At 37.7% G+C, this 25,310-nt stretch overlaps 1 pseudogene; it reads right to left on the bottom strand.

Annotated features, from left to right (window-relative positions):
• Positions 1-7,268: 7,268 nt before the first annotated feature.
• On the bottom strand, positions 7,269-16,619 carry LOC140814223 (serine/threonine protein phosphatase 2A 57 kDa regulatory subunit B' kappa isoform-like; annotated as a pseudogene).
• Between the last annotated feature and the right edge of the window lie 8,691 nt (positions 16,620-25,310).

Genomic DNA, 25,310 nt, shown 5'->3' with positions numbered 1-25,310 from the left:
TATGTTGGCTTAAAACTCCCCACTCGAGATTATTCTCTCCCTTCATTGGCTATCGAAACACAATGGATCCAGTACGATAAAAGTGGCCTACTGGCCAACTTTAATCGATCGTTGTCATTTTTGAATCATAACCAACAAATATTTACATTAGTGGCCCTAAGGCCTACTTCAAATAAAATCGTACAACATGAACATGAAGCTAGAACATACAAAAATGGCTGGTCAGCCTATTTTTCTTCCAAAGTCAACTTCTGGGTCCTCTTGGGTTTGCATAACGTCCTTGTTCTCTTCTATTCTTCCTTTATTATTCGCTTTTCCCACCGGTGAGCTCAACTCCCTGCTCAGTATATTTCTTTCCTGCCATATTCTAAGTGGCCTGAAGGCCTACTTCATGGTTTGTCACTGCATATGCAAACAACCAATTTATAATGGCGGTATGGTCTACTTCCCCATGATTTCTCGTACCATAGGAACATTAGAAATATCAACGGAATGTATATATAATAAGTGGCCATAAGGCCGACTCCCTGCTGAAACAAAGTATCTTCAAAATAATGAAAGTGACTTGATGTCCCACTTTCTCTGATCAATCTTATTGTTGAATCGTAAACAACAGATATTTACCTCAGTGGCCCTAAGGCCTACATCACATGACAACTTGAAATAAAAAACTAAACATATACCAGAGTGGCCCTGAAGGCCAACTCCCCGCTGAAGAAGGCCAACTTCCACTGAATATCAGCCTTCGTGTTTGCATCACTCGCTAGCTTTTTCCTACTTCTTGGACAACCTCAGTTCCATAGGTGTCCCATACTTCTTCTTCCTCTAATTTGTCCAGTACTTGCTGCACATGCGCCTTCCATATAGAGGTTGCAGCCACCTCTTTTCCTTTTTAGTTCAAATCAATCATCAACCTCCTCAATCAGCGGTTGAATTATCGGCCTAGGCGGCACGATAACAGTAGGCTTGAGGATTCTTTCTAACACCGAGCTTGGAGTTGGTGTTTGCATGTACAATGGGTTTTCTTTCTTGCTACTGCTACAAATTTTGATAGGCCCAAAATCCCCATTGTAATATCTGGCCTCCACAGCACTTGCGCTTGTTTGGAACGGCTGTCCATCCGCTTCCACAACCTCCACATCATCCTCTTTCCAAAATAACAACAGTTGGTGCATTGAGGATGGGATGCACTGGTTTGCATGGATCCAATCTCTGCCTAACAATGCTTGGAAGTTGGCGGAAGAGTTCACCACAAAAAATGCACATAAAGATGACATGCTCCCTACAGTAACATCAGCGGGGAATACCCCAATGGTCTTGGTGGTTTCCCCTGTAAATGCAGCAACCGAAAATTCCGAAGGAATCAAGTCTTCTTCAGTTTTGCCTAGACTTTTTAACATTCTTACTGGAAGAACATTCACAGCTGAACCATTGTCAATCAACACCATATACACTGGCTTCCCATTCACGTGGGCTTTGATGTACAACGGCCTTATGTGCTTGGTCATGGCCGGTGTAGGCTTTTCCAGTATCACCTGTTGAGGCTTATTTGAGTGGCCCTCCTGGATAATCACTCTTGAACTCCCTTCAGGGAGTTTATTTGCACACTCTTTCTTTTGCACTGATTTATGGGGCATCAACTCCACATCCTCTTCTTCCACCATTTTAAATCTCTCGGGTAGTATCACCACTCCTGTGGCACAATCCACTATGATGTGAAACTCTCCAACGCAAAAATTGATTGTTTTTCCTCTTTGATCTTCTTCTTCGCTTAACAAATCATCATCATCCTCCACAAACTTATCCTCAGTAGCCGATCTTCCAAACTTGGATTTACTCCCCACTGGACTCCTTGCGACTGGAATATCATTTGTGGGTTCATTTCTCAGCTTAGCAGACTCTTCCCTTCTTGCAATAGCTATTTCTCTCAACAGTCGTCTCTTTTGAGTCCTAGTAAGTGGACTAGGGAACTTTTTGTGTTGGGCCACTCTCCAAGACTCACTGAACTTGCCTCTGGCTGGGAGGACATACATGGGCTTTGCTCCCCTGCCCTTAATCATTTTTCCTTCTGAGATTTCATCCACACGCCGCTCTCGATCTTGGTCAGCTGACTTTTTCTTGATTCCCATCCGTCGCGGCTCCACTCCATATGTATCTCTCTTGTTCGAGTATCTTTGGTATTGATTGCAAGATGATTCCCCTCTGAACCATTGACTCTTAGGCACTTGCTTCTCGAAGAAACGCTGGTTCCTCGGCCTGTAGGCCGCGGATTCACCAACATCTTTGTGGAAACGTTGTTGAACTGTTGTTATTCGATCATCAATATGCCTCTTGTTAGCTTCGAACAGTTGACCCTTCGGGATCCAACATTTCTTAATTATTCGGTCTTTCACTACAAAGGATCGGCTTCTTCTCTTGTCATTCAACAAATTTCTCAAATCTGTGATGTTCACGTTTACCGACTCCGCATGAGGAAATGGGTCATTTTCCACTGCCATGGACTCTTGATTGTCAGGGAATTTCAATACTCCTTTGTTGATTCTTTCCTGTAGAACATTTTTGAAAGCCCAACACAATTTAGTGGAATGGTTGTATGAGTTGTGATACTTACAATATTCTCGGCTTTTCAGATCGTCCTTAGCAGGCATTTGATGATCAGGTGGAAAAGTGATAAACTTTTCTTTAACCAGAAAATCAAATATGTCATCTGTTTTGGAAACATCGAATGTGTAATGCATGTCCTTGGGAGGTTGGGTGGTGCTCTTCTTCTCCGACTCTGTGGATTTTATCTTGAGTAAAGGGACTATGCATGAGCCGTTCGATCTAATTTCGGCCAGTGCAATCTCTTCCACCTCCTGGTAATAAGAGCTCATTGTTGTTTTCTTCTTAGATGACTCCTCTGTCAATAGTTCCTCATACTCCCCAACCTTTGCTGCAAGTTCAAAGAAATCTGTGAATTCCATACTCTGAAACTTCTTCTGTAGCTCAAAGTCTAGCCCCTTTTGGGCTATTTTGACAAACTCAGTCTCTAGCATAAACACCTTGCACCTCTTCTTTGTTTTCTTGAACCTACTAATGAACATATCAACTGTTTCTCCTTTTTTCTGAAACATCCTTGACAAATTAGCGATGCACACCTCAGGCTCAGTTCGGTAAAACTGAGTATGGAATTGCTTCTTCATATCTTGCCAACTTAAGATTGAGTTTCGGGGAAGTGCGGCATACCACGAAAATGTCGTGCCAGTAAGAGTATTTGGGAACAATCTCAACTTCAAACTAATAAAGTTTTCCAAGTTCGCCAACGCCCCACACCTTATAGTGAACCTATCAATGTGCTCAAGGCTAGATTGACTATCTTCTCCAGAAAATAGGTTGAAATCTGGTGCTTTGTAACCTTTGGGAAATGGATTGTTGACATCTATGTGGTTGGGGTATGGCTTGTAAAATTCTGGGCGGCCAATTTGTCTCAAGGCCGACCCATAAATTTCTTGCACAGCTTCTCTCACCATATCAGGATCGATCATTGCTGCATTGGGGAGCGGATGGTGATAATAATTGGCCCCCCGAGTCTGAGACCATGTACTGCAACCAGCATTCCATCCTTGGAAAATTCCATCAACTCCCTGATAACCCAAATGTGGTATATCATCATGCATTTCTGGTTGATACAAAGGATTAGTAATCACATACACTTGGTTGATAGGTTGTTCCGAACTCCCCACTACAAGAGCACGTGAATATGGCTGGGCTCTTCCACCTAAAGTTTCCTCCCTTTTATGTGGTGGTGTGTATCTTCCTTCTGGATGACTTGGGAGAACGAACTCTGGGCGGCGGGGATCACCAGCCCTTGAATTTCCTACTCCCTGGTCAAATTCATGGACTTTGTTACTTCTTTGGACTTGGTTGCTTCCCTGGTTCCCTTCTTTTTCACTTTCATTCTGCTCTTTGTTGGTTGACTGCTTTACTTTACCCAATACTGTCTTCAAGCAATCAGACACAGCTTTGGACAATGCTTGTGATATTTCTTCAATTTTCATCGCAGTCAACTTTTCGACCAAACGGTTTGAAATATGAGCGTACACCTCTGGAACATTATTTGGATGCAAATCCAACTCCCTGGTCGGTTCTTCAGCATGTGGTTCAACAGTAGGTTGCTCTGGCGGTGGAACCTGAGTTCCCTCTTGATTAGCCAGAGACTCCCCGCTCTCCTGATTGACGTTTTCTTTTCTTCTTGGCGGCATAGTGATGGTCCCACTGGGCGTGCCAAAAATATGTTTGCACAATATTTGGTATTTGCGGGCGTGCCAGGTGCGAAGTGCACCGATATGTGTGAAAATGATAAAAATCTAACTTCTAAAAACTTGACGATTATGGATACTAAATTTGACCGTCGGTTCTAATCTCCTAAAACAAATGCAACGCCAAAACTAAGAAAATTATTGGAATTTGAAGAAAATAAATCCCTGACATTGTTTATATTTTCAATAAACCGTAGGAATTTACAAGACGTAAAAATATAACAAATAGAATTGCTGAAACATGAAACGAGAAGATGTAAATTGCTAGAAATATGCTGGAATGATTAACGACTAAAGCTTGAAGATTGCAATTTTGCAGAGAGTATTTTGCAGAATTTTGTGCGTAGTTGAGTTGTTTTGTGTGTCTGTAGCCAGTGTTTGCCGATGTCTTTTTCTTTCCAGCGTTGTGCCGTTTCTCCTCACTCCCCCATGAGCCCATGATCTTTTCCACTACTTTCTCACGATCTCCATTTATCCTCCCACGTTCTGTGACCAGTTTTGAATCGATAAAAACCAATTCCGCCAATTTTATCGGGCCTATATAATTTAATTGGGCTTGTAATTTAACTGGGCTTATAATTAAATTATTTTGGCGCAAACAAAAACATTAGTCTTCAAATTTTTTTCATCCCCTGATCGAAATTTTACATTCTCACATGTTATCATAATGCGTGGACATGTGTTCGATTCTTGTGATCAAAATTTTCTTGAGCAAGCTTGTCGTGCAGGTTTGCCCAGTCGATTTATAAGACTAGGTTGTTTGTAAGCTAGAATTAACCAGTATGCTCGAAAAAAGAGCGACTGACAAATATGTATATCTATAAAATTGAATTTGTTTATGAATTTATGTTTTTGTCTTTATTTTCTTAAATCTAATAAATGAAAATTATAATTTTAATCATGTAAGAAGATTGTTTTATTATTTAGTTACATAATTTGTCAATATTTGCTTTTTATCAAATAATTTGAATATTTTTTTGGCCAAAAGTCACTAATCTCGACGAATATTATTTATTTGATACTGATGTTCTTTTACATAGTTTATGTAGCAACAAAAAATGTTGGGATCGATTAGGAGGTAATCGGTGAGCTACAATAGCTCGGTTCTTGAAATATTGAACACCGATGAATTAAATCGAGTTTGGTTTTCAAACTAAGCGGAAGATACTCGAAATAATCTTTCGTAGAAACCGAATAAACATTTGTAAATCATTTAAAATATATGCAAGTTGAATGACTAAAAATATTTTAATTGAAACATTTTATCAAACACTTGGTATCCAATATTTGATATTTGAAGAACACATAAAATGCTTCAACAATGCATCTTTAAAATAATGGAAATGACAAGTAATTGCAATAAATAAATAGACATGAATTTGTTTATGGATGTTCGGAGATTTCAAACACTCTTACTTTACCCCTTCTCCCCCTTGAGAAGGATCCACTAGAAGACTTTGATTTATACAACTCTTTGTACAAACCCATTCAGCTAGAACTTACACTACTGCCTAACTGAACTCCTAACACTCAAGATTGTAGGCTACACCTCACAATAAACATATTGTTTAATGTCTCATATGCAAAGACTACATACACAAGTTATTATTTTTGTGCAAGACTCACTCAACTAATCTTTGAAGTTCAACTCTCTTGTATATGTATGAGTGATTGTGCGTGAGGAATTTATCAGTTACAGTGTACATATCAAATATATCCTCACACAAGGGCTGATGCTCTCAACTAGCTGATTTCTTCATACTAACTGCCCATGCTTTGAATCCACTTCAAAATCTCTTGTTTGATTTTCAAGATATTGTATTTATAGGCTCCAACAATAATATATACGTTAGATACAAGAATATGACAGTTTGGAACGTTTCTGTACTGTTTCTGCAATTGCAACGGTCAAATTCGCCTTGCTGGACATTTTTCCGACTGGTCAACTCTGGTCAACTCAACTAGTCGTTCAGTTCAAATGATCAGCAACTGGTTCAGTTTAGTTCAGTTCAGTTGGTCAGCTGTTGGTTCGGTTCAGTTGGTCTGGTCCAATGGAACTGGTTCAGTTGGTCTGGTTCAGTTCAACTGGTTCAGTTGATCAGCAGCTGGTTCAGTTCAACTGGTCTGGTTCAGCTGGTCAGCAGCTGGTTCAGTTCAGCTAGTCTGGTTCAGTTTCAGCTAGTGTGTTGAAATCAGCGTAGCTGATTTCAGTTTGTGCGGAACTAGTATCTTCATTGTCAATTATCAACATCTTAGGCTTCGATTCAGACTTTGACTTCTGAAGATGATTTGTAGATCATCGTCTTAGATTTCCAACGCATACTAAATCGCTATTTCGATAACCGAGCTGAGAGATATGACCGAAATATCGTAGCTGCTCAAACTCAACTGATTGTTGTTTTCGTGCAATTAGTTCGATAATTCAGCGATCAGTTAGACCATGATAACATCCGAATTCGCCCAACTGACGTGAAGTACAAATTGTTCGAAATTGAGTTTTCTGATCAGGGAATGGGCGGATTGTCATTTGAATCATTCAGATATCATCAAAATACCGAAGCTTGCCAGAAATTCAGTTTGTCCAGAATTCAGTTTCGGTTTGCTTCTTGTGTTTGCAATTTCACACATGAGTAAATATGTTAGAAACACAATAACAAGTTTTGTTAACATCAAAATCAAGATTACAAACATGAAATGTTCCAACAAAAAACTTACATCAAACACAATAAAATAAAACTAAACAAAAGCAAAAGGTAAAACAAAAAGAAAATAACACCCGATATTTCAAAATGAGATTTCTTTTATTTTTTCTCAAATAAATTTTAATTTATATAATATATATTTTATTTTCGTTATAGGAGTCATATAGAAAATATCAAAGTCAAATAAGTAATATTTCGTAGAAATGATTTTGCTGCATGGTATAACAGTTAAAAGTAGTTGCAAGAATCAATCCCTTGGTAGAAACATTCAGGACAAAATAATTGGAAAATAATTTACTTGCGAACTCCAACTGTTCAAACACTTCGTTATTTGTTTGCACTTTGCACAAAGGCAAAGCAATATTCTTTTACTGTTCAAGACCCATGTTTTCAACTATTTCTTCCAACTCTCCTATGAGTACAACTTCCTTCTGACAGTCCGGGGCCAATATCTCAAAATACCTTTAACCACAACAACCCCAAGATCTGGCTCCTTCTCCACAAGTTGATGGACACGGTAAGCCAACTGCTTGTGGAATACCTGCATACCTTTCGGCCTGTGCAAGGAAATAAGCACTTTTGTTAATAAATCCTTGTGCTTGTCCTTCAATGGGCAGGAATGCTAAATCCAATGATTATAGTTCCCCAGATCTCCCGTATCTATCCAATTCCAGTGTCTCTGCTCCGTGTCAAAAATATAGTTAAACATAACATCATTCATCGCTTTTCTCGTGAATGGTCTAGAGGAAAGGAACTTAGAATATATTTTGTGGAACACATTCTTCGAGATTTCTCGTTCCCTCGGATCTTCAGACTGGAAAAGGGTGAGCAAACCAAGAACGAAAGAATGATCTAGTTGTTGTGAGAACCCGAATTTTCAGCAGCTAGCAACTTCAGTAGCAAATGAAAATTCCAGCAGAAGCTAGCAATTCCAGCATCAATCTAATATTTCAGAAGTTTATATTTTCCAGCAGACATGTATTTTCCAGCAGACAGAATCCAGCAGCAGAAGAGCGAGAAAGCAAAAGAGCAAAGAAGCAACAGACAGTTATCAATTCAGCCATGACTTGTAACTGAAGCATTTAAACGGAATAAAGATTGTTAATGGCAGATTATGGCCATTAATAGGGAGCCTAACAGTCAGATTGTGGCCTATAAATAACACCTCAAGTCTCTGAAATGGGTTACACAAGATTTGAGAGTATCACTTAAATTTCGAGTTAAGAGATAGTGCCTTTGTCAAGCAACAAAATCCAGTAGCGAGAGCAGCTAAATTCCAGTAGAGTTCAACCGAAACTTTATAGCAAATCAGGTAAGTGGGCTTATGTATAAATATCTTGAAAACCCGTTTGATGATTTCTGTTTCAAAGCAAAGTATATTCTCGATTTCTGATATCTGATTTTGAATCACTGAAACTTGGTGAACTAATGGTAGGAATATATATTCTGAACATTACTGAATTCTGATTACTGATTACTGGCCTCACCCCTTAGAGGAGAGAACATATAGGGGACTGATATCAGTTTAGCCATGAAATTCACGAACGTGCTCAGTGCTTACTTGTTAAACCTCTGATTACTGATTACTGAATACTGATTACTGATTTCTGAATACTGATTCCTGTTCTGAAAGTAAAAGTTTCTGTATATTCTTGAAATACTGTTCTGTATTAAAATGATTTTCGAAAACTGGGAGTTATTCCCGCCCCTGCTTACTGAGTGACAATCATATCACTCACCCACCAAACCCATCTCAGATAAGAGTACTGAAGAAATGTTAGAGGAAGAGGAACTGATCCAGTTCTGGGGCTGGTGAAGAAGACTGTTGTTCTCAGTTTATGTTTATTTTTATTCCGCTGCATCTGTTAAGATACTGTAATATTTGGTTTTACATTTCCACTGTAAAACATCAGTATTCGAGTTGTAACAGACAATTGATTTATTTCGTATTATGAATAAAAGACTGATTTATGAGATTCTGTACTTCTGAGGCTTGTTGTTTTCGAATGTAATATTTGAGAGCAACGTCGGTGTCAACCCACCCCCGTCCTGGGGCGTGACATTGAAGTGGTATCAGAGCAGAACTGGGTTTCATAATCTGGGGAGGAGGAACTAGAAATAATGAGTTCTTATAGACTTCTGAAAATAGGTTCTGAAAGTTACTAAAAATAAATCTCTGGAATAGACTACTGAAAATAATAAGCTAATGTAATAGACTACTGAAACGAGTAAAAAAAAAAAATCAGTAGGCCAAAACCAGTAGACGGAAAAAAACAGTAGGATAAGACCAGTAGTCTGAAACCAGAATCAGTAGATGGGAACCAGTAGATCTGCATGCAGAAGACTGAGTCAGCAGACTCGGAATGCAGCAGACAACGCTAGAAATGCAGCAGACTGATTGCAGCAGCATCAGAGTTGCAGTAGACAGTGTATTCCAGCAAGGGAATGCAGTAGACCTTGCAAATAACATGGAAGTTGAGGTGTTTTTCGCGCCAACTTCAAACGGCCATAACTTTTGATCCAGAAGGAATTTTTACTATTAAAAGTAGGCGTTGGAAAGCTCTCGACGAGGAGAACCTAACCTAGAACCATGCATCTTCTAGCACCACCGACGAACCCAAAAATCCTCCGTTTAGATAGTGATATCATCATTTCCGTAAAATTTTCCAACTTTTCGAAACTTTGAGGAATTTTCATTTCCAAATGGCTTAGTATTTTTGCACCAAACTTGGTACCATTCATATTCTTGATGTGAACGATTTTTAGTAAATTTTTCACGCCATTCTGAGACCGAAAATTTTTGAGCTATTTTTCTGCTATTGAATGTTATAGGCTTACTTACTCTATTCATTCCAGTATTTGTCTATAACTCGACCTATATTCTTGAGATCATTTCTGAACCTTTACCCTTATGCTTTTGGATGTAGGATATGACGGACCAAAGTAGCTACATTAAGAGCTTAGAAAGGAAACTAGAAAAGCTCAAGGGGAATAACTACTGTTTAAAGTTGGACAAAGATGAGTTAGAGCGTCGAGCAGAGCACTTAGAGGGTGATGTTCAACGTTATGCTCACTATCTGCATGAAACAGAAGAGAGGAATAGGAAGATTCAAGAGGAGTTTGAAATATCCCAAGAGACTGTGGCAGAGTTCATCGAGCTACGTGATACACTTGTTGACAAGATCCAAATACTCAAGGATCAGAATCACCAACTTGTGCACCAGCATAATCAGTATAGTGAGCAGACCGATGCTCAAATTCATGAGTTGCAGAGTACTGTTGAAGTTCTTAGCGACCAGAATGCAGTTCTGCATGGTCATATTGAACATCTACAAACAGTAATAGCCAACCAAGATGAACCTGATGAAGAACCAGAAGAGGAAGAAGAAGTTGGAGAGGATCTTATGGATTTGGGATTAGGAGAAGTAGTAGATTAGTTTATCAGTAGTTGTTTTCTTTGTAATAACACATGTTCATTTATCTTCTTGTTAACAATTTCGATATTTCGTTGTAATTGCAATTTCTTGGGAAATCAATAAAATCTCTTTCGATCAATTGGTTTCATATTTAATTCTCGGGCAATTACTATAAACATTGTGTTTCTTTTGTTTAGTCTCTATTCTGCCATCAATCTTAGAACTTTCATAACTGTAGGAAATGGACGGAAGACCAGTTAGAAACAATCGCAATCCTCATTACGGCAACCGCAACAATAACCGCAACGATGAGGAAGCACAACAACAACAACCACCTCAACCACCACCAGCAGTTGGCCTCAGTCAGGCCGATTTGATGGCCATAGCCACGATCGTGGCAACTACGCTGCAAGGGTTTGTCAACCCAAATGCTAATCAACCACCGCCGCCACCTCCAGCTCATAATGGAACTAAGCAGCACTATGAGGCTCTCCGAAGAGCAAGAGTCCCTAACTTCGATGGAAGCACCGATCCAGAGGTCGGACAAAATTGGATGAAAGAGGTGGAAAATCATCTTCGACTACTTGAGGTTCCCCAAAGGATCAGAGTAGAGGTGATTACACCTTTTCTTGTCGATCAAGCTGCCAAATGGTGGGAAGGAGTCTCACCAGCCATGTTATAGGCGGGACCTATCACTTGGCAAAGGTTCCGAGAGGCATTTCTGAGGCAGTACTTTCCGACAGCAGTTCGAGTGCAGAAGCTGTCAGAATTCGAAAGCTTGGTGCAAGAACCAAACATGACAGTGGTGGAGTACTCATCCAAGTTCCACTCATTAGGAACTTACTCCCCAACCATCATGGGGAACGAAGCTTTGAAGATGCATCGCTTCAAGAAGGGATTGAACAGCCGTATTTAATCTGCCCTTGCCGTTATCGAGCCCAACAGCTTTGAGGAATTGATGGGAGCCGCCATTAGGGCTGAAAACGACATTAAGAGGCGTGAAGGAGAAAACAAACTCAAACGTCCTCAGCAAGGTCAGTACCAATCGGGCCAACAATTCAAAAGGCCTAGGTTTTCAAGCAACCAATTCACCAGTGATCCAGCCAAAGGAACCACTTCTTCCCCATCAAGCAAAGAGGGAGTCAAGTGCCAAAATTGTGGATTCACTCACACGGGTGAATGCCGTAAGAATTCTGGAGCTTGTTTTCGTTGTGGAAAGATGGGCCACCACATTGCTCAATGCCCTTTTCCAGATCCAAGGAATGGACCAGCAGGAGGAACAGCTCTAAGAAACAAGCCTAAGGAGAACAAGCCAAATGCTCGAGTCTATGCCATCACTCAAGAAGAGGCGGACAACTCAAATGATGTCGTAGCCGGTAACATTCTGATCAATAATATACCTGCTTATGTGTTATTTGATTGTGGTGCTACGCATTCATTTATGTCTAAGAGATTTTCCAAGAAGTTAGGAGCTAAGCCTGATAACTTAGAAGAACCATACAGAGTAGCCACTCCTGCAAATCTATTTTAGAAACTCGCACTCTATATCGGGATATTAGTGTTCTCATTGAAGATCAGAATTTCAAGGCAACCCTTATTCAACTAAACATGGTGGAATTCGACGTAATTTTTGGAATGGATTGGTTAGCCAAGAATCATGCCTTAGTAGACTGTCATGGAAAGACGGTAACCATCCAAACTCCACACCAAGAGAAACTTTTATTTCATGGCAAGACCAAAGAACGAAAGACTCTTCTTTCTGCTTCTCAAGCTTGGGCAGCCATGAAAAGTGGAGAAGAAGTTTACCTAGCTAAGCTAAGCGAGGTAAAGAAAGAAACCGCACTCACGCTTGAAGAGATTCCAGTAGTACAAGATTTTCCAGATGTCTTTCCTGAAGAACTCCCTGGCGAACTTCCCGATCGCGAAGTGGAATTTGAGATTAACCTAGTGCCCAATGCTATACTAATCTCAAAAGCACCATACCGAATGGCTCCAGCAGAGTTAAAAGAACTCAAAGAGCAACTTCAAGAGTTGTTGGACAAGAAGCAAATCCGACCAAGCGCATCTCCGTGGGGAGCTCCTGTCCTATTTGTAAAGAAGAAGGACGGAAGCATGAGAATGTGTATCGATTACAGAGAGCTGAACAAGATCACAATCAAAAACAAGTATCCGCTTCCAAGGATAGATGACTTGTTTGACCAACTCAAAGGAGCTTCAGTCTTTTCCAAGCTCGACTTAAGGTCAGGCTATCACCAACTCAAGGTCAAATCGGATGATATTCCAAAGACAGCCTTCAGAACAAGGTACGGACACTATGAGTTCACAGTGATGCCGTTCGGATTAACAAACGCTCCGGCAGTATTCATGGATTTGATGAATAGAGTGTTTAAACCATTTCTTGACAAGTTTGTTGTGGTATTCATCGACGACATTCTAGTATATTCGTCAAGTGAAGAAGACCACAAAGAACACCTTCGCCTCAGCCTCCAGAAGCTGAGAGAAAAGGAACTATACGCCAAGTTCAAGAAATGCGAATTCTGGCCGGAGAGCATCGCATTCTTGGGACACATAATATCAGCAGCAGGAGTATCTGTGGACCCTAAGAAAGTAGAGGCAATCTCGGATTGGCCTAGACCAAAGAGTGTGACAGAAATACGAAGCTTCTTGGGATTAGCAGGCTATTATCGAAAATTTGTTGAAGGATTTTCCTCAATAGCCATACCTCTCACCAAGCTCACACAGAAGAACTCTAAATTTCAATGGAGTGAAAAGTGTGAGCAAAGCTTCGATACTTTGAAGAAGAAGCTTACATCCACCCCAGTACTAGTATTACCTATGGAAGGTAAGGACTACACCGTCTACAGTGATGCATCCAAAGAAGGGTTGGGATGTGTACTCATGCAGGAGGGAAGGGTGATTGCATACACATCAAGGCAGTTGAAGTCGTATGAACAAAATTACCCAACACATGACCTCGAACTAGCTGCAGTGGTATTCGCACTAAAGATTTGGAGACATTATCTTTATGGAGCCAAGTGTGAGATTTTCACCGATCACCAAAGTCTCAAATATTTGTTCACTCAAAAGGAACTAAATATGAGACAAAGACGGTGGATTGAACTCATAAAAGATTACGACTTGACGATAAGCTACCATCCAGGCAAAGCCAACAAGGTAGCAGATGCTTTAAGTCGAAAGAATATGAGTAAGGTAATCCTTACATCACTTTCAGCACAACCATGTCTTCGAGAGACAATCAAGATAAGCCAAGATAAAGATTCCGCTTTGGTGAAACTGAAAGAGCAAGCCAAAGAAGGGAAATCACAAGATTTCGAGATAGACAACAAAGGAATCTTGTGGATGAAAGGACGGTTGTGTGTACCAGACGTTGATAACCTTCGACAAGAAGTAATATCTGAAGCACATAAGTCAAAGTTTTCAGTTCATCCTGGCAGTACCAAGATGTACAGGGACTTGAAGAAGAATTTCTGGTGGAGTGGAATGAAGAAGGACGTGGCGATGTTTGTTTCCAAATGTCACGTATGCCAACAAGTAAAAGCAGAACACCAAAGACCTGGAGGACTTCTGCAACCTCTAGAAATTCCAGAATGGAAATGGGAGCATATTTCTATGGATTTCGTTGTGGGTTTACCGAAGACGAGACAAGGGCATGACGGGATATGGGTAATCGTAGATAGACTCACAAAATCTGCGCATTTCTTACCTGTCCGCATGAACTATAATTTGGATAAGCTAGCCACATTGTACATGAATGAGATCGTAATATTGCATGGAATTCCAGCTAGCATACTGTCAGACAGAGATCCTAGATTTACATCTCGATTTTGGAAGAGCTTTCAACAAGCTATGGGGACTAAGGTTACTCTTAGCACGGCCTACCATCCGCAGACTGATGGCCAAACTGAGAGGACAATACAAACTCTAGAAGATATGCTGAGAGCATGTGCCTTGGACTTCAGTGGTACTTGGAGCGAACATCTGCCCTTAATCGAGTTCGCATACAATAATAGTTACCACAGCAGCATTGGAATGGCACCATACGAAGCTCTGTATGGACGAAAATGTCGATCACCACTGTATTGGGATGAAGTAGGGGAAAAATCCATCGTTGGACCCGAACTAATCCAAGAAACAGTGGATAAAGTTGCTATGATCAGGGAGCGATTAAAGGCTGCACAAGATCGACAGAAAAGCTGGGCTGACATGAAAAGAAGACCCGTGGAATTTGAAGTTGGAGAGAAGGCATATGTCAAAGTGTCACCCATGAAGGGTGTATTCCGATTCAATAAGGCTGGGAAACTTAACCCCAGATACGTCGGACCATTTGAGATTCTTGAGAAAGTGGGAACACTTGCTTACAAATTAGCACTTCCACCCGATATGTCAAGGATCCACAACGTTTTTCACGTATCGCAGTTGAGAAGATATATCTCTGATCCAAGTCACATTCTGGAAGCTGGACCACTTCTGGCGGAGAGTAATCTAAATGAAGAGCTGAAATATGAAGTAGATTCCGATTCGAATTGTGGATCACAAAGACCAAGTACTGAGGCGACGAACTATTCCATATGTCAAGGTACAATGGTCCAACCACACCGAAAGAGAAGCTACTTGGGAGTTGGAAGAAAAGATGCGAACACAATATCCCTATCTCTTTGAAGATACTTCAAGTATAGCCAAGTTTCGAGGACGAAACTTTTTATAAGGAGGGAGGGATGTGAGAACCCGAATTTTCAGCAGCTAGCAACTTCAGTAGCAAATGAAAATTCCAGCAGAAGCTAGCAATTCCAGCATCAAGCTAATATTTCAGAAGTTTATATTTTCCAGCAGACATGTATTTTCCAGCAGACAGAATCCAGCAGCAGAAGAGCGAGAAAGCAGAAGAGCAAAGAAGCAACAGACAGTTACCAATTCAGCCATGACTTGTAACTGAAGCATTTAAACGGAATAAAGATTGTTAATGGCAGATTATGGCCATTAATAGGGAGCCTAACAGTCAGATTGTGGCCTATAAATACCACCTCAAGTCTCTGAAATGGGTTACACAAGATTTGAGAGTATCACATTAAATTTCGAGTTAAGAGATAGTGCCTTTGTCAAGCAGCAAAATCCAGTAGCGAGAGCAGCTAAATTCCAGTAGAGTTCAACCGAAACTTTATAGCAAATCAGGTAAGTGGGCTTATGTATAAATATCTTGAAAACCCGTTTGATGATTTCTGTTTCAAAGCAAAGTATATTCTCGATTTCTAATATCTGATTTTGAAGCACTGAAACTTGGTGAACTAATGGTAGGAATATATATTCTGAACATTACTGAATTCTGATTACTGATTACTGGCCTCACCCCTTAGAGGAGAGAACATATAGGGGACTGATATCAGTTTAGCCATGAAATTCACGAACGTGCTCAGTGCTTACTTGTTAAACTTCTGATTACTGATTACTGAATACTGATTACTGATTACTGATTTCTGAATACTGATTCCTGTTCTGAAAGTAAGAGTTTCTGTATATTCTTGAAATACTGTTCTGTATTAAAATGATTTTCGAAAACTGGGAGTTATTCCCGCCCCTGCTTACTGAGTGACAATCATATCACTCACCCACCAAACCCATCTCAGATAAGAGTACTGAAGAAATGTTAGAGGAAAAGGAACAGATCCAGTTCTGGGGCTTGTGAAGAAGACTGTTGTTCTCAGTTTATGTTTATTTTTATTCCGCTGCATCTGTTAAGATACTGTAATATTTGGTTTTACATTTCCGCTGTAAAACATCAGTATTCGAGTTGTAACAAACAATTGATTTATTTCGTATTATGAATAAAAGACTGGTTTATGAGATTCTGTACTTCTGAGGCTTGTTGTTTTCGAATGTAATATTTGAGAGCAACGCCGGTGTCAACCCACCCCCGTCTCGGGGCGTGACAGTTGTACACTCAGCACCTTTGGTTCTAAGCTCATGATCAGCCTTAGAAGGATGTCGTATACTATTTATAGGTGCAACCAGGCAGCTGCAGGTGTGGCAACAAGGTCATCATCATCAGGCAAGATGCTGACAATACAAGCAGCATTGGGCGGAGAGAAGGGCCGGAAGAGGTTAAGTACTGATATCATAGTAAATAGTGGCTGTAGTATTTCATCAGGGACCGATTTTTTCCATGACTTAATGATAGAAATAAGGTTTATGAATTAATCCCGCTTAAGATCATGTCGCGAAGGAGATTTTATGAATTAATCCCGCTTAAGATCATGTCGCGAAGGAGATTCAAAAGGATCATTGAAGACATAGTTTCATCATGATACGAACTGTTATATGCCTGCCTCCTGGAATTGTGCCTGGAATCAATAAATATCAAGAAAACATTTTAGCGTAGGGATTCTTGGATTTGGATACGCTTTAGGACTGCTACGTTGGGGACCAATATTTCTCATGTCGTTAGTATTGGAGAACCCAACCAATATCGATGCCCTACTGGACTGGCACAAGCCCACATCACCTTTTTTTAATGTTTCATTTTGATGAAATCCACATTAATGGATATTAGGAGAAGAAAACGTAGTACAAATAAAATGATGGAATTTACGTATCAAAAGCTCTTGTTTTACCCGATGTTAAGATTGGAACTTGTATCTAAGTCACCCCAAAAGTTAGCTCAAAAGAGAGGATTGTTTAAGATCATATATACCACTCCCAGGTATTTTATCCAACCGATGTGGGACAACTAAAACTATGGGCAGTCCAACACATAACGGTGGAATCTGAGATCTGATATCATATCAAGATTGGAACTTGAACCTAACTCAACTTCAACAACTAGATCAAGAGAAGAAGATTGTCCAAGATCATATATACAACTTCCAAATATATTATCCAACTAATATGGGTGTTATGTATGGCAAGTTAATTAGTCAATTGGCAAGTTAATTCGAATTCGTCAACACATGATTTACCGATATATAGCTTTTCCCAAGGTTGGGATTCATAGTACAACAGCTACGTGTTGAAATCACTTTGCCACTTCTTTCGGTCCGAACGAGACAAGACAAAGTTGCTGTTTTTTAAATTATTATTATTTCCGTGTCTGGTTAGTAAATGGTATTCTCGAAATATATATTTCGAAATATATATATAGATTTAATCCATTTTGTCTGCTATTATAATTTAAAAGTTGTTTCAATAATCCTCATCCTATATTTTACTTTGACTTTGACTTTCTACTATTTTACATACGTAGCCATTAAGATATGTGCGCCCCTAAGGTTATTCATAAACTTATGGGGATTTCACTTATTTTTATGTAATGTGGAACAAGCCTTGTACCCGTAAAAAAATATTAATATAGGCTTGTATAATTATATACTAGTAATCGTGACGCATACTATGTGTGTCTATACTATGTACAAATAAATTCAATAGAATTTTATAAAAGTAAAGAACAATGATTAATCGATTGGGGTTTTTGGTGGAATGTTTCGGTTTTGGATATATGATTTTGAATTAGAATGAGATAAATGGTTATTGAATTGGAGAATTTTTGAATTATGACATGAGAAAAAAATGAAGAATGACTTGTAAAAAAAAGGGTTATAATCATCATAAATATAATGTATAATATTAATTTATTAGTATAATAATGAAAATATCTATAAAAATCATAATAACATCGTATAGCTGTTAGGCAAAAATTTATGTGAGACGATCTTACGAGTCATATTTTGTGAGACAGATCCTTTATTTGGGTCATCCATTAAAAAATATTACTTTTTATATTAAAAGTATTACTTTTTATTGTGAATATCGGCAGGATTGACCCGTCTCACAGGTAAAGATTCGTGAGATCGTTTCACAAAAGATATATTCATAGTGTTATTTTAATTGTTTAAATAATACGATTATTATATAGTAGAGTGAGTCTCACATGAGACTCACTCACGAATCATAATCTGTTAAACGGGTCAACATTACCCATATGCACAATAAAAAGTAATACTCTTAGCATAAAAAATAATAATTTTTCATGGATGATCCAAATAAGATATCTGTCTCACAAATACGACCCGTGAGACCGTCTCAGACAATTTTTTTTTCCTATATAATAATAGTAACATCGAATATAGTAAATTTGTCCCAACTACCGGTTTTATAGTGTATGGTATATATAAATCATCTCGCACTTTCATAATTATGTATTTAGATAAATTTAAAATAATACAATAATAAATATATGTGTAAATTTTTGTGAGATTGATAATAAAAATAATAATCATTATATAATTCAAATATTTTAAATTATATAATAATTAAATAGTCACTCTCTCAGCAGACAGGAAAATAAAAGGAAAGAAAAATGCATAATCTTAAAACATGAATAATCACAATTAGAGACAAATCAAATCCACATAGCCCACGCGTCCGGGACCGCCGTCCACTCTAACCGCTAACACGTGTTATCAAATAACTCATTGACCCCGCCACGCGTGGATCCCACTCTCTGCTCACTCTCGTACACCTAATTCACTCAACACTTCTCCATAAAAACACACTCCTTCGCCCAACAAAATCCAAAGTAAATCAACCATCATTCCGGTTCCGATTCCTACTCAGAATATTTATGAATTATGAAACCACTAATTAAGACCCACAACCAATTTAATCTCAGTTTCTCCTTGAATTCGCCATTGCAAAAATGTCGGGATGTTGAGATGACCACTTTCCAGAGCATGGGCTACACCAGCTTGAAGGATTTAATGCCGGTTTCGCCGCCGTGCTCGGTGTCTCCCACTGGAAGTTGGAAAGAGAGCTGGCGGGAGATACCCATCAAGGATCCCTTGCTGCAGCATGCAGCCTGGGCGTACCTGCAGCCCATGGCGGAGCCGCGCGATGGTCATGGCGGCCGAGCTTTCTTTTTCAAGAGGTTGAAGAAGGATTGCCGGAGGATACTGGGATGTATCGCCGGCTTCGTTCTGGTCGTCTTCGGCGGTTGGTTTTGTGAACGATCGGCACCGGCGGATTGCGGTGGCGATCAATTTGACTAACAATTGCGTGCAACCGAATTAAAGCTGTTTTTTTTTTGGCTTGGAGCTTTAATGTTGTTTTTGACCAATCAAAATTTAAAAAAATTTAAATTTTGTTTTATATATATATATATATATATATTGCTTAATTTCTCCAAAACTAGATTCATCCTTGTACATATTATAGTTTTGGGTTCAGGTATTGTATGTCTTGTATATTAATGTATGAGATTAATTTGGTTGCATATGAACGGATGAATTTGAAATTTATAAATTTCGTTTGAGTCGAGTTATTCGTATAATAAATGATTTTACATTATCTATTTAAATATGAGCATGTTTTTATTGAGATGCTCTCGCGATTTTAATATATGAGACGGATTGACTCGATTTATATTTAGATTAAAAAATAATGTTTTTTTCGTGCGTCGAGTTGAAAAATATATTGATCTTACAAAATTGAACTAGGTATAATTTTACATGAATTTTTGTGTTAAAACATAACGTGATAATTCATTAAATTGACATTGAATGTATTATAATGCTCAACTAAATGAGATTCACTAAACAAATCAAACTAATTCAAAATTGGTCATTAGAGCACACATATGGCGACTAATTGTGTGCACGATAACAATTGTACTTTAATATTATAATGAGTAGGTCTCATGTGAGATCGTCTCACGGATCTCAATCTGTGAGACGGGTCAACCATACCCATATTCACCATAAAAAGTAGTACTCTTAGCATAAAAAGCAATACTATTTCATGGATTACCCAAATAAAGATCCGTCTCACAAAATTTGACCCGTGAGACCGTCTCACACAAGTTTTTGCCTATTATAATTTAATAATTTAATTTATTAAATATAACAATATCAAAATAATATATTTTTTTACACTTTTAATATTTAAATTCGATCGATATAAAATTTGTATTAATAATGTGGTTTATGAGAGGTCCCCTGTTATTTTAATCGATATAAAATTTGTATTAATAATGTGGTTTATGAGAGGTCCCCTGTTATTTTATATATTATATTTATTTAGTTATTTATTTATTTATTTCACTTTTTCAGGTTGTGAATATAATTTTATAACCTTTTCTCACACAATATATGTGTAAAAAATAATAAAATAGATGGGTAAATAAATAATTTTATTCATTTTGGCTTATTCATATCCCATAGAGTTTCGACATATATATTTTCAATAGGTCTATTTGAGATTTTTCATGGATGTTTATGAAATAAGTTCGTATTTATAATAACAAATAAATTTTTTGATATTAAAATCAATATTTTTCACAGATGACCCAAATAATATATTTGTATGAAAAAATTGATTTGTGATATTATCTCAAAATTTTTTATGATATATTTAATTGACGTTTAAATGAAATATCACTTCTTGATGGCGTGTCAAATCTTGAACTATTTAAATATTCATCTCGAATATTTGCAATTTACCTCCACAATTAAAATAATAAAAATATATTTTTTATTTATCATATATTAAAATAATAATATTAAAATCCAAGACGATGATAAATAATTAAGAACGATGACCCGTTATGTTTATGCCATCAAAATCGTGGGTCGCCTGGTACGTTTTCTAATCCCTACACAATATTTTGCCCGATAAAAATATATATATACGTTTTCATTATTTTATTTTTTGTATTTTACGATTTTTTATTTTTGAATAATGAATATTATAATCTATTTATTTGTTATTGTCAGTATTATTAAATGGCCGACATCGATATTTATTGCTTTTATATTAGCAAGTTTGAATTTGTCACCGTGAAAAAGATATAAATAACGTGTCACACATTCAAGTATGTATTATATATATAATTATAAAGTTTTTGTTATATTTAAAAAGTTCACACAAAAAATTACAGTAATAAGAAATATTTATTAGTTTAATATATTCAGATACTGCATTTATAAATATTTGAAAACTGATAAAAAAAAATAAATGTGTAATTTAAATGTAAAGTTTTCTAACATTTTTTTAAAATTCAAATTTAAATTTTACGTGTCTTAAAAATATAAATTATATTTAAATGTCTACATTGATTATATCTTTTATTTAATTTGTGTTACGATATTGAGTTTTATGTTAATTTTATACATTTATTTATTGTTATTTATATATAATATTACGTTTTCAACTTTTTAAAAAAAGTGTCGTAGTAAATTTTGATATATTGATTGTCCGTAATTTGTCATCATTATTATTTATTTTAATTAGAATTTTCAGTATAAATATTTTAAGGGTAAATTGCTCATAAATCCTCAAACTCAAACTCAACTTTACCCAAACTCCCTACACCTCAAAATCTTCCTTTAAACTCCCTAATACCTTAAAATGGACAAAAATACCCTTATTCCTATTTTAAGTTTAATTGATCCTCCGCGCTTTCCAAATGGTATCAGAGCTTATAAAAAGCCCCGAGCCTCTATCGTGTGATCTGACACGAAGCACGACTCTCCGTAGGGGATAACCTAGGTCATCTAACTATTGTTAGATATCAGAACCAGAAAGGGAAGCTTCAGCACCCTCAGGTAAAATCTCAGGTAAAGTTATGATACAGAACAATAAGTTTCTGGAAATAACACCCGATTCCTCTAAGCTTTCGTCAGATCTTAGAGAGATCCAAAAAACGGTACAAAGCTATAGCACTTTGCTATATTATGTACCTCAACGAGTTGAGAAAATCCTAGAGAAACAAGAAGAAATTCTTGTAACCTTAAAGGATATTCAGACAAGAATTCAGAAACTAGAACAACAACCAAGTTCTAGTAAAAGAACTTCAGGAGGATGGTTACCACCCTCATTTGGTACCGAACCTTTGTTACATCAACAGGGGAAGGCCAGAGTGGTGTCAAAACCTTTGACTGAAGAAGAAAAGGTGATCAATCTAATCAAGTCTGTCTCAGAAAAGAAATTGATCTGATAACAACCTTAGAAAGGATTGGTTTAGAGGATCTACAAGAGCTTGTGGAATCTTTCGCAAATCTCAAGGTTGTAGATTTAAAGATGAACACAGCAGTAGGTGAAACACCACCTGCAATAACCTGGTCATCTTCTCGGGAACCACCAAGGGAAAGTATGGGATCTTATCATGTAAATATGAGAGAATCTCAAACTGATTTCCATACTGGTGGAGGATCACACCCAGCGGGAACAAGGGCAAGGAGAAATCAAATTCCTTTGCACCAAACACCCTACGAGAAAACTGTTTTAGATCCTATACATCCTTACGGGGTTATGCTTAACCTTGATGTATTAGACTTCAAAAACAGAGAAGATCTCATAGACGATTGGACATCTGCTATGAGGATTGCAGCAGGAACACTTGATCTCAACAAAGAAAGATTCATTAAACTTTTAGAAATGAGTCTTATGGGATCAGTGAAAATCGCTTGGGACATGACTTCATTAGACATGAAGGAGTCAGCCCTAGCTGGTGAATCTCTTAGTGAGATCGCTGGAAAAATGGCTACCCTCTTTAAAGCACACTTTATAGGGGTAGACTATTTTAACAGTCAAGATACAGAGAAGAAAAAGAAATACACTCAAGCTCTGTATAGTCTTGAATTACATAATATATGTTTGGTGGATGAATACATTATGTTATTCACTAAATATAGATGGAATTCAGGAGTCGAAGAAGATATAGCTATGCAGCTTTTCTTCGCAAAAATGCCAAGCCCTTGGAGAGAAATGGTCATAAGGGAATACGTACCTGGAAATCCAGATACGCTGGCAAGAAGAGCCTCTTTCTTCAAAGGAAAATTGGCAGAATGGTGCCATTTGGCAGCATTACAAAAGAATTACAAACACTTAAGAGGTATCAACAAAAGAACTCCTTTGTGTTGTAAAGAAAATGATCTTCCAACAATTATTGGAAGTAAACCACAGAAGCATAAAAGGAAAAGTTTCAGAACTCATACTTATGCCCGAAGTGGAAGAAGTTCTTGGAAACCAATAACTGTTTGGTCTAGAAAGAAATCCATATCTTACAAATCTAGACAAAGAAGTGGACCATCAAGAAGTAGGATATCATCCCAAGCATCGAGTTCATCTCGAAGCACAGGAAGAACACCTACAAAGAAAACTTTCAGAAGAGCTCATACTCGAGCTAATGAAAGTTTCAAGGACTGTAATTGTTGGACATGTGGAGCAAGAGGTCATATCTCAACCGACTGTCCATAAAATGAAAAGAGAGGAATTAAACGCTTCGATCCTACCCCGGATATTGAAGAAGCAGTTTACTACCAAGATCTTATTCAGGTATACCGATTCGAGGATATTGCCTCAGATGAAAGTATATATGAAGAAGAAGAAGTCTTAAGTCAAGAAGAATCTGATGGAACAGAATCGGAATCTGACTGAAGACGAGGTGTTTCGACACGAAATACTGATACATGAAGATCTGTCTGGGTTTTTCAGCCAGACAACAATATCTCATAATATGGTTCAAAGAATCATGAGAGAAAATCCAAGTCTACAGAGATACCAAGTTTTCTTTGCAGGACAGGTAGAAAAGTTCTTAGGAAGTCTTGGCCTAAGAAACAGAAAGCATCATATAATCTATAAAGTTTCTAGAAGGGAAATGGCAATCCCAATGGAACTCACAGGAAATAGAATGGAGATGCAGTTAATTCCTTCCGAAGAAATTAAGCAGGAATTACAAAAACTCAAGATAGAAGTAGCAAGGACTATGTCCTGGATTCATATTGGAGCAATCCAGATTATGATAAAGGCTATTTTCAAAGAAAGAATAGATTCACCTATCGATATTGCTATATGCGATAAAAGAATGGGGAATCTACAAGATTCAGTACTGGGAACAATCTTAGGAAATCTTTGTACAGGAAAGATTGTAGGAGTAATCTATCCAAGGATAGCCTACAACCTAGCAGATCGAGATTTCAGCCGAGCCTTGACATTGCATCAGAATTTCAAGGAAAAAAGGTTGATGAAAGAAGGTAATAGACCATATTCTATTACCTATCAGATTTCATATGCTCTATCTAATACACATCATTCAGAGTTGTTTATTAGAAACGAGTTTATTGAAATTCCTGAGATATTCGGAAAATTTGCTCAGACAATTTATCCAGAAAGAGTTGAGTTTCCTTTAATACAGGAAACAGATATCCAAATCCAAGACAAACCGATTCTACAAAGGAATCAAATTCTTAGATTGGAATCAAGATGACTATCTTTTCAGGGAGATAGAATTACAAGTTACAGATGGGATAAAAGACATGTCATAGAAACCCAACAGGAGCTAAAAAGTTTTTCTACAATAGGAAAACTTAGATGCCCAGAAGGATGGAAGGAAGTAGAAATAGTATTTGATATTACAAAACAAAGGAATCAATTTCCTGGTAATACCATATACTATTTGGAACAACCTACGATAGGAACTTACCAAGGACTGATTAATATCGGAGAATTGGAAGTCCATATTCAAGGGATTCCAGGAAAAGAATCAGATCGACTGATTCTTGGATTAGAGTTTCTCGAGGAACATAAACCTTGGAAACGTCTAGAATATGGAATGGAGTTTATGGCAGAGGATAGGATGTGGAAAATCCAATGACCACAAATCCATTTTCCATATACATTCCAGTAGGAATGTTATATGAACAATAGAAGACATAATATTTTGCTGCTTATATTGATTCAGGAGCTGGAATCTGTACAGCAAAACGAGGAGTTTTTCCAAATAATTTGGAAGAAGAATTACCAAAGATTGCTGGAAGAGATTTTTTCAGAAGAATCTTAATCTTATGCAAAGGGATTAAGATGACAGAAATCATGATTGGCGGTGCTGG

The sequence above is a fragment of the Primulina eburnea genome, chromosome 15 (assembly GCF_022965805.1).
Source record: "Primulina eburnea isolate SZY01 chromosome 15, ASM2296580v1, whole genome shotgun sequence".
Lineage (NCBI taxonomy): Eukaryota > Viridiplantae > Streptophyta > Magnoliopsida > Lamiales > Gesneriaceae > Primulina > Primulina eburnea.
The sequence above is the reverse complement of the archived record's forward strand: the minus strand, read 5'-3'. Positions and strand labels throughout refer to the sequence as shown.